At 36.7% G+C, this 14,314-nt stretch overlaps 1 non-coding gene across 1 annotated transcript; it reads left to right on the forward strand.

Annotated features, from left to right (window-relative positions):
- Positions 1-7,412: 7,412 nt before the first annotated feature.
- Positions 7,413-7,519, forward strand: LOC130832183 (U6 spliceosomal RNA). Its single transcript, XR_009048255.1, has one exon. It is a non-coding gene; the product is annotated as a U6 spliceosomal RNA (small nuclear RNA).
- The last annotated feature ends 6,795 nt before the right edge of the window (positions 7,520-14,314 follow it).

The raw sequence follows: 14,314 nt of genomic DNA on the forward strand, positions 1-14,314 counted from the left end.
TTTAAAATTTCACCAATATGTTTATTTTTTGAAAATTACCTTTCATGAAAGTAAAGAAATTCTTTTTCTGCCTAGTTTCCTAACAGTATTTTTATCATTAATCAATGCTGAATTTTACTTAATGCTCTTTCAGCATCTATCAGATGATCATTTTTTCCTCCTTTAATTTATTAATGTGCTATATCACACTAATAGATTTTTAACAACTGGGCTATCTTTGCAAACTTCAAATGGAGATTGATATGTATTATGGTCATATTTACAATACAAACGACTTATTTTGAATTATACTTTTACATATTTGAAATTACCTATAACGCTATAACTTAATTTATATTTCATGAATGACCTCTAGTGAATTTTATGAGAAATGAGAACAGTACCAAAAAATAAAAATTCAAGACGTGGTTTCCAGGGAATTCCCTGGCCGTCCAGTGGTTAGTTCTCAGCGCTTTCAATGCCGGGGCCTGGGTTCAATCCCTGGTCTGGGAACTAAGATCCTGCAAGCCATTTGGTACAGTCAAAAAAAAAAAAAAAAAGATATGTGGGTTCCATGCATATTACCTTTAAATAAAGGAAAAGAAGTTCTACATGGAATATTTAGTTGGCTACTTCTTTATGTATGTTTAGTGATTTTTTTAAAATCTATTTTGTGCAGATCCATAGTTGTTACAGATGCAACAGTTTGTAGCTAGAAATCCTCAGGGTGACAACCTCCTGTTGACATTACAATGCAATCATTAAAGAAACAGAAACAACTGTTATTTTTTTTGCCAACACTTGTTGTATATTTAAGATCTATATTTGCAAAGTATTGCTGAGAAAATAATCCAGTTATTCCTCTTTGTCTGTATTGTAGTCTGTATTATAATTAAAATTTTTAATAGTATGTTAAAAGCCTCTAAATATGTATATACCTTCATGTAGTGAAAACACATCTTTCTTCACATCCTCTAATGTCTCAGTTCAGACTTTGATCATGTTCCCTAGAGCTCTGTGAAAATAAGGAGGGCAGAGGGCAGGAGGACCCACAAAAGATTAAGTACACCCTTCAGAACAGTGAGTGTCTCTTGCTTCCATTAGGATATTAATAAATGTACCTAATTTAATTCTTTAAGAAAGTTTTATGTCAGTAGAAGCCATAGCATATCTGAGGTAACAAATCCCATGAGCTTAAAATTTGTTAAAAAGTCTTCATTTTACCTGTCCCTACTTAATCCTTTTCAATTTTCTACAGGTTCCAGCAGTCTGGAGTTTTTTGAACAAGACTGTGATGTCATACAGACTTTAAGCAGGAACCCTTGCAGCCCCTGCTGAAAAGTGCTAAAACGTTTCTCCTGCTGCCTTTCTCCTGCCTCTTTGATGATATCCAACCTGAGAGTGTTGGGACACATTGAAAATTGTCCCAATACCAGTAAAGCTAAAATGTTGATCAAATAAATTCATAGACTATATCTAGAAGTGGCAAGAACTTCTGTTTACAGATAGAAAAGCACTGTTATGAGAGGTAAGAGAGTGATTCAAAATTCACAACATTGAATTCAAACCCCAGCTCCATGTGTACTATTTACATAAGCTTGGACAAGATACTTAACTTCAATAAGATTCTGTGATTCCACCAGTTATATAGGGACCATAATATTACCTGAGAAATAAATTAAAAGATAAAAGTTCCACACAATGCTTGGAGCATGCTAAATGCTTAATAAAAGTTAGTGTCTACTATTATTATTACTCCAGTGTCAGACAACTGGGCAGAGCCTTTTGACCACAGTATAAAAACACTGTCACTTAATTTGGTGCCTCCTTTTCTGATTCTCTCACTATAAAGGGCCTTTTCTTTGCCCACTTCACCTGTTCTCTTAATCTCTAACTCCAAACATGTAAAGATACTCCCAATCAAAAAGTCCATCTCTTGACTCATCATAATAATTGGCAAGAATTTTGCTCTTAGAATCATGCTTTCAAACAAGACCCTTATATATGCTGTCTACAAGAAACCCACTTCAGACCAAGGGACACATATAAACTGAAAGTAAGGCGATGGAAAAAGATATTCCATGAAAATGGAAGTCAAAAGAAAGCTGGAGTAGCAATACTCATATCAGACAAATTAGACTTTAAAGTAAAGACTATTATAAGAGACAAGGAAGGACACTACATAATGATCAAGGGATAAATCCAAGAAGGAGATATAAAAATTGTAAATATCTATGCACCCAACATAGGAGACCTCAATACATAAGGCAATTGCTAACAGCCATAAAAGGGGAAACTGACAGTAACACAATAATAGTAGGAGACTTTAACACCCCACTTACATCAATGGACAGATCATCCAGACAGAAAATAAATATAAATGACACATTAGACCATCTCAACTTAATTGATATTTATAGGCCATTCCATCCAAACACTACAGAATACACTTTCTTCTCAAGTGCACATAAAACACTCTCCAGGATAGATCACATCTTGGGTCACAAATCAAGACTCAGTAAATTCAAGAAAATTGAAATCACATCAAGCATCTTCTCTGACCACAACACCATGAGACTTGATATAAATTACCTGAAAAAAAAAAACTGTAAAAAATACAAACACATGGAGGCTAAACAATACACTATTAAACAACCAAAAACTCACTGGAGAAATCAAAGAGGAAATCAAAAAATACCTAGATACAAAGGACTATGAAAATACAATGACCCAAAACCTATGGGACGCAGCAAAAGCAGTTCTAAGAGGGAAGTTTATAGCAATACAGTCCTACCTCAAGAAACAAGAAAAAATATCGAATAAACAACCTAATTTTACACCTAAAACAATTAGAGAAAGAAGAACAAAGAAACCCCAAAGTGAGCAGAAGGAAAGAAATCATAAAGATCAGAGCAGAAATAAATGAAAAAGAAAGGAAGGAAACAATAGCAAAGATCAATAAAACTAAAAGCTCGTTCTTTGAGAAGATAAATAAAATTGATAAATCATTAGGCAGACTCAACAAGGAAAAAAAGGGAGAAGACGGAAATCAACAGAATTAGAAATGAAAAAGGAGAAGTAACAACGGACACCACAGAAACACAAAAGATCATGAGAGACTACTACAAGCAACTATATGCCAATAAATGGGATAACCTGGAAGAAATGGATAAATTCTTAGAAAAGTACAATCTTCCAAGACTGAACCAAGAAGAAATAGAAACTATGAACAGACCAATCACAAGTATGGAAATTGAGACTGTGATTAAAAATCTCCCAACAAACAAAAGCCCAGGGCCAGATGGCTTCACAGGTGAATTCTATCAAACATTTAGAGAAGAGCCAACATCTATCCTTCTCAAACTCTTCCAAAATATGGCAGAAGGAGGAACACTCCCAAACTCATTCTATGAGGCCACCATCACCCTGTTACCCAAACCAAGAAAAGATGTCACAAAAAAAGAAAATCACAGGCCAATATCATTGATGAATTTAGATGCAAAAAATCCTCAACAAAATACTAGCTAACAGAATCCAACAGCACATTAAAAACATCATACACCATGATCAAGCGGGGTTTATCCCTGGAATGCAAGGATTCTTCAACATATGCAAATCAATGTGATACATCATATTAACAAATTGAAGGATAAAAACCATATAATCATCTCAATAGATGCAGAAAAAGCTTTTGACAAAATTCAATATCCATTTATGATAAAAACTCTCCAGAAAATGGGCATAGAAGGAAATTACCTCAACATAATAAAAGCCATATATGAGAAACCAACAGCCAACATCCTTCTAAATGGTGAAAAACTGAAAGCATTCCCTCTAAGAACAGGAAGAAGACAAGGGTGCCCACTCTCACCATTATTATTCTACATGGATTTGGCAGTTTTAGCCACAGCAATCAGAGAAGAAAAAGAAATAAAAGGAATCCAAATTGGAAAAGAAGAAGTAAAATTGTCACTCTTTGCAGATGACATGATATTACATATAGAAAACCCTAAAGATTCTACCAGAAGACTGCTAGCACTAATCGATAAATTTAGTGAAGTAGCAGGATACAAAATTAATGCACGGAAATCTCTTGCATTCCTATACACTAACAATGAAAAAGCAAAAAGAGATATTAAGGAAACTCTCCCATTTACCACTGCAACAAAAAGAACAAAATACCTAGGAATAAACCTGCCTAAGGAGGCAAAAGACCTGTATGCAGAAAACTAGAATACACTAATGAAAGAAATCAAAGATGATATAAACAGATGGAGAGACATACCATGTTCTTGGATTGTAAGAATCAACATTGTGAAAATGACTATCCTACCCAAAGCAATTTACAGTTTCAACACAATCCCTATCAAATTACCAACGGCATTTTTCACAGAACTAGAACAAGAAATCTTACGATTTGTATGGAAATGCAAAAGACCCTGAATAGCCAAAGCAATCTTGAGAAGGAAAGACAGAGTTGGTGGAATTAGGCTTCCTGACTTCAAACTGTACTACAAGCCTACAGTGACCAAGACAGTATGGTACTGGCACAAAAATAGAAAGGTAGATCAATGGAACAGAATAGAGAACCCAGAGATAAACCCACGCATATATGGGCACCTTATCTTTGACAAAGGAGGCAAGAATATACAATGGAAAAAAGACAGCCTCTTCAATAAGTGGTGCTGGGAAAATTGGACAGCTACATGTAAAAGAATGAAATTAGAACACTTCTTAACACCATACACAAAAGTAAACTCCAAATGGATTAAAGACCTAAATGTAAGGCCAGACACTATAAAACTCCTAGAGGAAAACATACGCAGAACACTCTATGACATGTATCGAAGCAAGATCCTTTTTGACCCACTTCCTAGAATCATGGAAATAAAATCAAGAATAAACAAATGGGACCAAATGAAACTGAAAAGCTTTTGCACAGTGAAAGAAACCATAAGCAAGAAAAGAAGACAACCCTCAGAATGGGAGAAAATACTTGCCAACGAAGCAACGGACAAAGGATTAATCTCCAAAACATACAAGCAGCTCATGCAGCTTAATACCAAAAAGACAAATAACACAATCCACAAATGGGCAGATGACCTAAATAGATATTTCTACAAAGAAGACATGCAGATGGCTAACAAACACATGAAAACATGCTCAACATCACTAATCATTAGAGAAACGCAAGTCAAAGCCACAATGAGGTATCGCCTCACACCAGTCAGAATGGCCATCATCAAAAAATTTAGAAACAATAAACGTTGGAGAGGGTGTGGAGAAAAGGGAACTCTCTTGCACTATTGGTGGGAATGTAAGTTGGTACAGCCACCATGGAAAACAGTTTGGAGGATCCTTAAAAAACTAAAAATGGAACTACCATATGACTCAGCAATCCCACTACTGGATATATACCCTGAGAAAACCATAATCCAAAAAGAAACATGTACCACAATGTTCATTGTAGCACTATTTACAATAGCCAGGACATGGAAGCAACCTAAATGCCCATCAACAAATGAATGGATAAAGAAGATGTGGCACATATATACAATGGAATATTACTCAGCCATAAAGAGGAATGAAATTGAGCTATATTTAATGAGGTGAATAGACCAAGACACTGTCATACAGAGCAACGTAATCCAGAAAGAGAACAACAAATACCATATGCTAACTCATATATATGGAATCTAAAAAAATCGTACTGATGAACCCAGTGACAGGGCAAGAATAAAGATGCAGATGTAGAGAATGGACTGGAGGGCACAGGGTTGTGGTGGGGTGGCAGCAGAGGGGGAGCTGGGATGAAGTGAGAGAGTAGCATAGACATATGTGTACTACCAACTGTAAAATAGATAGCTAGTGGGACTTCCTAGGTGGCGTAGTGGTAAAGAATCTGCCTGCCAATGCAGGGAACATGGGTTCAAGCTCTGCTCTGGGAAGATTCCACATGCCACAGAGCAACTAAGCCCATGCATCACAACTATTGAGCCCATGTGCCACAACTATTGAAGCCCATGCACCTAGGGTCCGTGCTCCACAACAAGAGAAGCCACTACAATGAGGAGCCCGCGCACCACAATGAAGAGTAGCCCCTGCCTGCAGCAACTAGAGAAAGCCTGTGTGCAGCAACGAAGACCCAACACAGCCAATAAATAAATAAATAAAATAAATAAATAAATAAAATTTAAAAAAATAGATAGCTAGTGGAAGTTGCTATATAACAAAGGGAGATCAACTTGATGATGCTTGATGACTTAGAGGGCTGAGATAGGAAGAGTGGGAAGGAGTCACGGGAGGGAGGGGGTATGGTGATATATGTATAAATACAGCTGATTCACTTTGGTGTACCTCAAAAACTGCTACAAGAGTGTAAAGCAATTATATTTCAATAAAGGGCTTAAAAAAAGTGTAAAGCAATTATATTCCAATAAAGAGCTAAAAAAATAAAATAAAATAAAATAAAAAATAAATAAAGATGATGCTTTCAGCATCATGACTAAAGCAATTCCACAAAACCACAGAAAAGAAAAAAGTCTAGATCTAGGAATCCTGAGTGCTTTCCTGATAACTATTTGTGTCCTTCTAAGTATTTCCATGGCACATCATTGCTGCAGCTCTGTATTTACAGATCATTTTGTATGGTTTTCCCTAGTTTCTACTCCTAAAAATAGTCCTAGAAGGCACATTGATTAGTGATTAAACACTCAGGTTCAAGATTCAGAAAGAGCTGGATTCATGCCTGGGGAAAAATACTCAAGCTCTTTGAAGGCCTTTTTCTCATCTATAAACTGAGCTAACAACTCCACCTCTATAAGGGTACATGCCTACATAATGATCTAGTGAGGAGTTGATGAGATAATGCATTTAAAGCACTTAGCACAAAAGACAAAACATTTGTTGATGAGTAGATAGTTAAATGACAGCATGGTTATTTACTGTTATTATTTCTAACATTTCAGATAATTAAACAGAGATCTGAGAGGTTAAGCTACCAATTCTTAATCTTACATTGTGACCAAATTTATTGCAGAGAACATTCTCGAATATCTTAAGAAATATTAAAACAAAGCCTTGGCTTCCACTGCAGGTATGCTGGAGCAGGCTCCTAGAAACCAACCTTTTAGCAGATAAGTATAAACTCTGGACACAGTTTTAAATATCTGAGGCTCTGAAAAGTGAAGAAAAGCAGGATAGCTTTGGAGAGGAGTCACATCATGAAGGAAGGGACAAACATAGGTGAGTCTCTGTTTCTTTAGATTTGAGCTGAGGGGTGACAGTCTCGGTACAATGCAGGGTGGTTAAAATTCTCATGTAAAGCCCACCATCTTTCTGGCCTGAGGTACCAGGCCACCAAATCTGCCAGAAAGTGAAGGGATGTGTCATGGAGGGGATAAGCCAGGAAAGAGGACTCTCTAAATTTTGTGGTGATCACTTCAGCAGCACATATACTAAAATTGGAATGATACAGAGAAGATTAGCATGGCCCCTGCACAAGGATGACATGCAAAATTGTGAAGCGTTCCATATTTTTAAAAACAGATGATTGAACTTGGTGTACCCCCAAAAAAAATAATAAATAAGAAAAATAAAAAATAAAAAAATAAAAATAAATAAATAAATAAATTTTGTGGATGAACACTGCCCAAGTCTCTGGCTGACCCCTGAACCAAGCATGTAGATGGCAGACTCAGCACAGCTTGCATATAAGGCTTAAAGAACTAAATTGAGATTTAAACTACCAGCATTACAGGTGATAGAGTCTGCAAGTTAATTTCATACTAAACAAAACCATCAAAATTCTTAGAGAGACATAACAGAAATCAGAGTCTCTACAACATAATACTTACAGTTTCCAGGATCAAATTCAAAATTAGTCAATATATAAACTAGGAAAGTTTATCCTTACTCAAGGGAAAATACAATCAACAGAAGCCAACCCTGAGGTGACTCAGATGTCAATATCAACAAAGACATTATAACTGCTATTAAAACAATGTTCAATGAGGTAAGGGAAAATATATGCACAATGAGTGAATGAAAAGATAGAAAATATCATTAGAGAAATAGCAACTTCAAAAAATAAAAATGGAAATTTCAGAAATGAAAAATATGAACTCTAAAATTAAAAATTGACTGGATGGGGTCAACAGCAAAGTTGAGATGACAGCAGAAGAGTTTGTAAACTTGAAACTATATTAGTAGAAACCATCCAATTTAGGAAGAGAAAGAAAAAAAAAACATGGCTGTAAAAAAATGAATAGAGCTTTAGGTACCTGTTACACAATGTCCAAAGGTCTAGCATAGGTAATCTAAATACCACAAGAAAAGAAAGAATTAGGCAGACAAAAAAAATTGAATAAAAGCCAAAAACTTTGCAAAGTTAGAGAAAGGAATCAATTTACAGATCCAAGAAGCTCAGCACACCCAAACAAGAAATATGAAGAAAAGCATATCTAGGTGCATTCTAGTCAAACTGTTGAAAAGTAAAGATGAAGAGAAAAATCTTTAAAGGAGACAGAATAAAAGAACACATTATACAAAGGGGAACAATGGTTCAAATACACTCACCACCAGAAACAATGAAAGCAGGAAGACAGATGCACAACATCCTGGAGGTGCTGAAAGAAAAATCTGCCAGTGCAGAACTCCATATCCAGTAAAAATATTCTTTAAAATTGAAGGAAAAACAAAGACATTTTCAAATAATGTAAAATTAAGGGAATTTATTAACAACAGAACTGCACTATAAGGATTGCCGAAAGAAATTCTTCAGACTAAAGGGAAATTATATCAGAGGAAGTGCATTGCTTCAGTAATGAATGAATAGCATTTGAAATTGTAAATATGTAAATAAATATAAGCAACAACTTTCTCTTAGTTTATTTAAAATACACATGACTGTTTAGAGGAAAACATATAAGTCTTGTGAGACATATATGAATAGAATACATAGATAGCAATAGTATAAATGATTGGGGTGGTAAATGGACTTCTACATTTGCAAGGCTGCTATATTTTATATAAAATGATACTACATTAACTCTAAATATATTATGAGAAGCTAAAGATGTGTATTAAATCTCTAAGTCAACTACTGAAAAAATAATGCAGAGAGCTAAAAAGTAAATAAAAAATAAAAATATTATTCATTTAAAAAATAGTCAATAATCCAAAAGAAGACACAAAAGGAGGAGCAGTGGAAGAAAACAAAAAGAAGGAACATAAATTTTTAAAAGAGTAATACTGATTAAAAACATATCAATAATTATATTAAATATTAATGGACTAGCCATTCTAATTAAAAGGCAGAGGTGATCAGAACAGATGAAAAGTAAAACACGAATATACTCTATCAAGAAGAGAAACTCTTTAATTTGCAGACACATTATGTTAAAAGAAAATGGATGGGAAAATATATACCACATAAACAATAAGCATAGGAAGGGGTAGGTGAACTAGAAAAACAAACACTGAGAAAAAATATTACAAGGTAAAAAGTGAGATACCATAGAATTGAGTAGGTTATAGAATTCTCATTTTGGAAGATAGAGTAGATGTAGTTTTCAATGTTCCTTCTGCAAGTACAATTAAAACCCCTAGAAGTGATGTATAACACAAACATAAGAAGATTCTGAGAGGTGGTGAGAAAGCAAATCAACTAGATACCGTAGGATGCAATGAGCAACACAGTGATGGGTTCCCAGGTTGTTCTCTCTGCCCAGATTCCCAGATGTGACCTGAAGAAGCCAGTAACTCCAAAGTTCCAGTGGTCACAGGACCCACACACACATACATACCCACAAAAGCTTGATCTCTCTAGCCAAAGGGCAAGGAAAAGGACAGACTAGCAAGAAGGAAAATTTTAGGTAATAACTGGTCTACTTGAGCAAAACGCAACAGAAAAAAACTTGTGACCACACCAGTGAAGCTAAGTACAGAGCCAGAGGTTTTATCCCTACCAGGCAATAAAGAGCCTCTGTTCTCTCCCCCTCAATAGTGTCTGTGGAGACCACACAGGCAACCTGGACTACTCCTCACCCAGCATCAATAGAGTGGTGTCAGAGGAGGCCTAGTGTAGACATTCACCACTGCCCAGCAGTAATGAGGCAACCTCCCTCCTACCCTGGTGTTGGTGGGTACCACATAAGGGGCAATAACAAGACACTCTTCCCATACCTGACAAGGTGGCATCATCAGGAATGAAAACTCTCACCCACACCCAGGATTAATGAGAAGGCTTTCCCTAGGTCAAAAGTTAGTGGAAGCCAAGTAAAGAACCTGGAATTCTACCATCACCTGGAGGCAGGGTGTCCTCCCTTCCCCTACTGACAGTGTTAGAGAAAAGCAGATATTCAAGATCAATACTTAATTAGGCCATAAGGTTTAAATCAGATGTTTAAAATCACATAAAATAATACCCAAAATATCCAGGTTTCAATTCAAATCACTCATCATCCCAAGAACCAGGAAGATCTCAACTTGAGTGAAAAAAAGATAATCAACAAATGTTAAGAGGTATTAGAATTTCTTGGAAAATATATTAAAGCAGTCATCATAAAATACTTCAACAATGAATTACAAACACTTGAAACAAATGAAAAAAAAATTCAGCAAAAAAGATATAAAGAACCAAATGAATATTTTATAACTGAAAAGTACAATAACCAAATTTTTTAAAAAACTCAATGGATGGGGCTTCCTAGGTGGCGCAGTGGTTAAGAATCCGCCTTCCAATGCAGAGGACATGGGTTCGATCCCTGCTCCAGGAAGATCCCACATGCCACGGAGCAACTAAGCCCATGTGCCAAAAAAATAAAAAAATAAAATAAAAAATAAAATAAAAAAAAAAAACTCAATGGATGAACCCAACAGTAGATTGTAAGAGATGGGAGAAACAATCTGATAACTTTAATATAGAACAACAGAAATTACCCAATCTGAACAAGAAAGGAAAAATAGGCTGAAAATGAATGAGCAGAGCCTCAGGGACTTGTGGGGCTATAGTTAAAGATCTAAAATTCATGTCAAAGTAGTCAAAGAGGAGAAAGAAAAAGGGGCTAAAAAGTGCTTGAAAAATAATAGGTGAAAACTCCCAATGTAACAAAACACATAAGCCTACAGATTCAAGAAGTAAAGCAAATCCCAAATGAGATAAAGCTAAAGATATCCACCCCAAGACATATCACAGTCAATCTTCTAAAAAACTAAAGGCAGAAAGGAGGAAGAAAGGAAGGAAGGAAGGAAGGAAGGAAGGAAGGAAGGAAGGAAGGGGAAGAGGAAGAGGAGAGGAGGAGAGAAGAGGAGAAAGGAAGGGAAGGGAAGGGAAGAGAAGAGAGGAGAGGAGGGGAGGGGAGGGGAGAGGAGAGGAGAGGAGAGGAGGAGAGGAGAGGAGAAGAGAGAAGAGAAGAGAAGAGAAGAGAAGAGAAGAGAAGAGAAGAGAAGAGAAGAGAAGAGAAGAGAAGAGAAGAGAAGAGAAGGGAAGGGAAGGGAAGGGAAGGGAAGGGAAGGGAAGGGAAGGGAAGGGATCTTGAAAGCAGCAAGGCAGAAATAATACTTCATCCATCAGGAAAAAAACAATTTGAATGATATGGATTACTAATCAGAAAAAGTTAGAGGCCAAAAGGAGTAGCATCATAATTTTTAACTGTTGAAAGAAAAAACCTCTCAGCCCAGAATCCTACATCCAGCAAAAATATCCTTCAGGAATAAAAGCAAAATCAACACATTCTTCCTTTAAGTTAAACTAAGAGAATTTGTCACCAGTAAATCTAGAAGAATGGCTAAAGTTCTCTAAATAGAAGGAAATGATAAAATAAGGAATCTTGGAATATCAAGAAGGAAGAAAAAAAGGAAAGAGTAAAAATATGGATAAAAGAAATAGATTTTCCTTCTCCTCTAGAGTTTTCTAAATTATGCTTGACATTGAAACAAAATTTATAACTGTCTGATGTTATTCTAAATGTATGTAGAGAAAATATTTAAGATAATTATAATATAAAAGGAGGAAGGAAAAGAAACATAAGGGAAAGAAGACTTCTATACTTCACACAAATTGGTAAAATGTTGATACCAGTAGACTGTGATAAGTTATGTATAAATAATGTAATACCTAGAACAACCACTAAAAAAGTTATCTAAAGAGATACAGTCAGAAAATTTATAGGTAATCAAAGTTAAAGTCTAAAAACTATTTTTTATTTTAAATTCTATTTTATCCATTATTATGAGTATTGCTACTCCAGCTTTCTTTTGATTTCCATTTGCATGGAATATCTTATTCCATCCCCTTACTTTCAGTCTGTGTGTGTCCCTAGGTCTGAAGTGGGTCTCTTGTAGACAGTGTATATATGGGTCTTGTTTTTGTATCCATTCAGCCAGTCTGCATCTTTTGGTTGGAGCATTTAGTCCATTTACATTCAAGGTAATTGTCAATATGTATGTTCCTATTACCATTTTCTTAATTGCTTTGTTTTTGTTTTTGTAGGTCCTTTTCTTCTCTTGTGTTTCCCACTTAGGGAAGTTCCTTTAGCATTTGTTGTAGGGCTGGTTTGGTGGTGCTGAATTCTCTTAGCTGTTGCTTGTCTGCAAAGCTTTTGATTTCTCCATCGAATCTGAATATTTTACCCTTGCTGGGTAAAGTATTCTTGGTTGTAGTTTCTTCCCTTTCATCACTTTAAATATATTGTGCCACTCCCCTCTGGCTTGCAGAGTTTCTACTGAGAAATCAGCTGTTAACCTGATGAGAGTTCCCTTGTATGTTATTTGTTGGTTTTCACTTGTTGCCCTTAAAATTTTTTTCTTTGTCTTTAATTTTTGTCAATTTGAGTACTATGTGCCTTGGCATGTTTCTCCTTGGGTTTATCTTGCCAGGGACTCTCTGTGCTTCCTGGACTTAGGTGGCTATTTCCTTTCCCATGTTAGGAAAGTTTTCAACTATAATCCCTTCCAATATTTTCTCAGGTCTTTTCTCTCTCTCTTCTCCTTCTGGGACCTCTATAATGTGAATGTTGGTGCATTTAATGTTGTCCCAGAGGTCTCAAGTCTTCATTTCTTTTCATTCTTTCTTCTTTATTCTTTTCCACATCAGCAATTTTCACCATTCTGTCTCCCAGGTCACTTATTCATTCTTCTGCCTCAGTTAATCTGCTTTTGGATCCTTCTGCTGTATTTTTCATTTCAGTTATTGTATTACTTATTTCTGTTTGTTCTTTAGTTATTCTAGGTCTTTGTTAAACTTTTCTTGCATCTTTTCAATCTTCGCCTCTAATCCTTTTTCAAAGTCCTGGATCATTTTTACTATCATTATTCTGAATTCTTTTTCTGGAAAGTTGCCTACCTCCACTTCATTTAGTTGTTTTTCTGGGGTTTTATCTTGTCCCTTCATCCGATATAAACTCCTCTGTTTTTCATTTTCTCTCTCTTTCTGTGGCTGTGGTTTTCAGTTCCACAGAATGAAATACTTCTTATGCTGCTTGATACTGCTGTCTGCCCTCTTGTGGAGGAAGCTATCTAAGAGGCTTGTGGGCTGCGCTCTCTGATGGGATGGACTGGTGGTGGGGAGGGCTGGCTGTTGCATTGGTAGGCAGAATTCAGTAAAACTCTAATCTACTTGTATGCCAGTGGGTGGGGCTGCATTCCCACCCTGCTGGTTGTTTGGCCTGAGGTGACCCAGCACTGGAGCTTACAGTCTCTTTGGCATGGCTAATGGTGGGACTCCAGGAGGGCTCACCCAATGAGCACTTCCCAGAACCCCTGCTGCCATTGTCCCTGTCCCAGCAGTGAGCCACAGCCATCCCTCTCTGCAGGCAACTCTCCAACACCAGCAGGTACGTCTGGTTCAGTCTCCTATGCGGTCACTGCTCCCTCCCCCTGGGTCCTGATTTGCACACTACTTTGTGTGTGCCCTCCAAGAGTGGAGTCTGTTTTCCCCAGTCCTGTGGAGGTCCTGCAATCAAATTCTGCTGGCCTTCAAAATCTGATTCTCTGGGGATTCCTCCTCCCATTGCCGGGCCCCCAGGTTGGGAAGCCTGACATGGGGCTCAGAACCCTCACTACAGTGGGTGGACTTCTGTGGTATAACTGTTCTCCAGTTTGTGAGTCACCCACCCAGTGGTTATAGGATTTGATTTTATCACGATTGCGCCCCTCCTACCATCTCATTGTGGCTTCTCCTTGGTCTCTGGATGTGGGGTGTCTTTTTTAGTGAGTTCCACTGTCTTTCTGTTGATGATTGTTCAGCAGTTAATTGTAATTCTGGTGCTCTTGCACAAGGGAGTGAGTACACACCCTTCTACTCCGCCATCTTGAACCATCTCCTCCATTATTG

This window comes from Hippopotamus amphibius, chromosome 11 (assembly GCF_030028045.1).
Source record: "Hippopotamus amphibius kiboko isolate mHipAmp2 chromosome 11, mHipAmp2.hap2, whole genome shotgun sequence".
In the NCBI taxonomy this organism is placed as follows: domain Eukaryota; kingdom Metazoa; phylum Chordata; class Mammalia; order Artiodactyla; family Hippopotamidae; genus Hippopotamus; species Hippopotamus amphibius.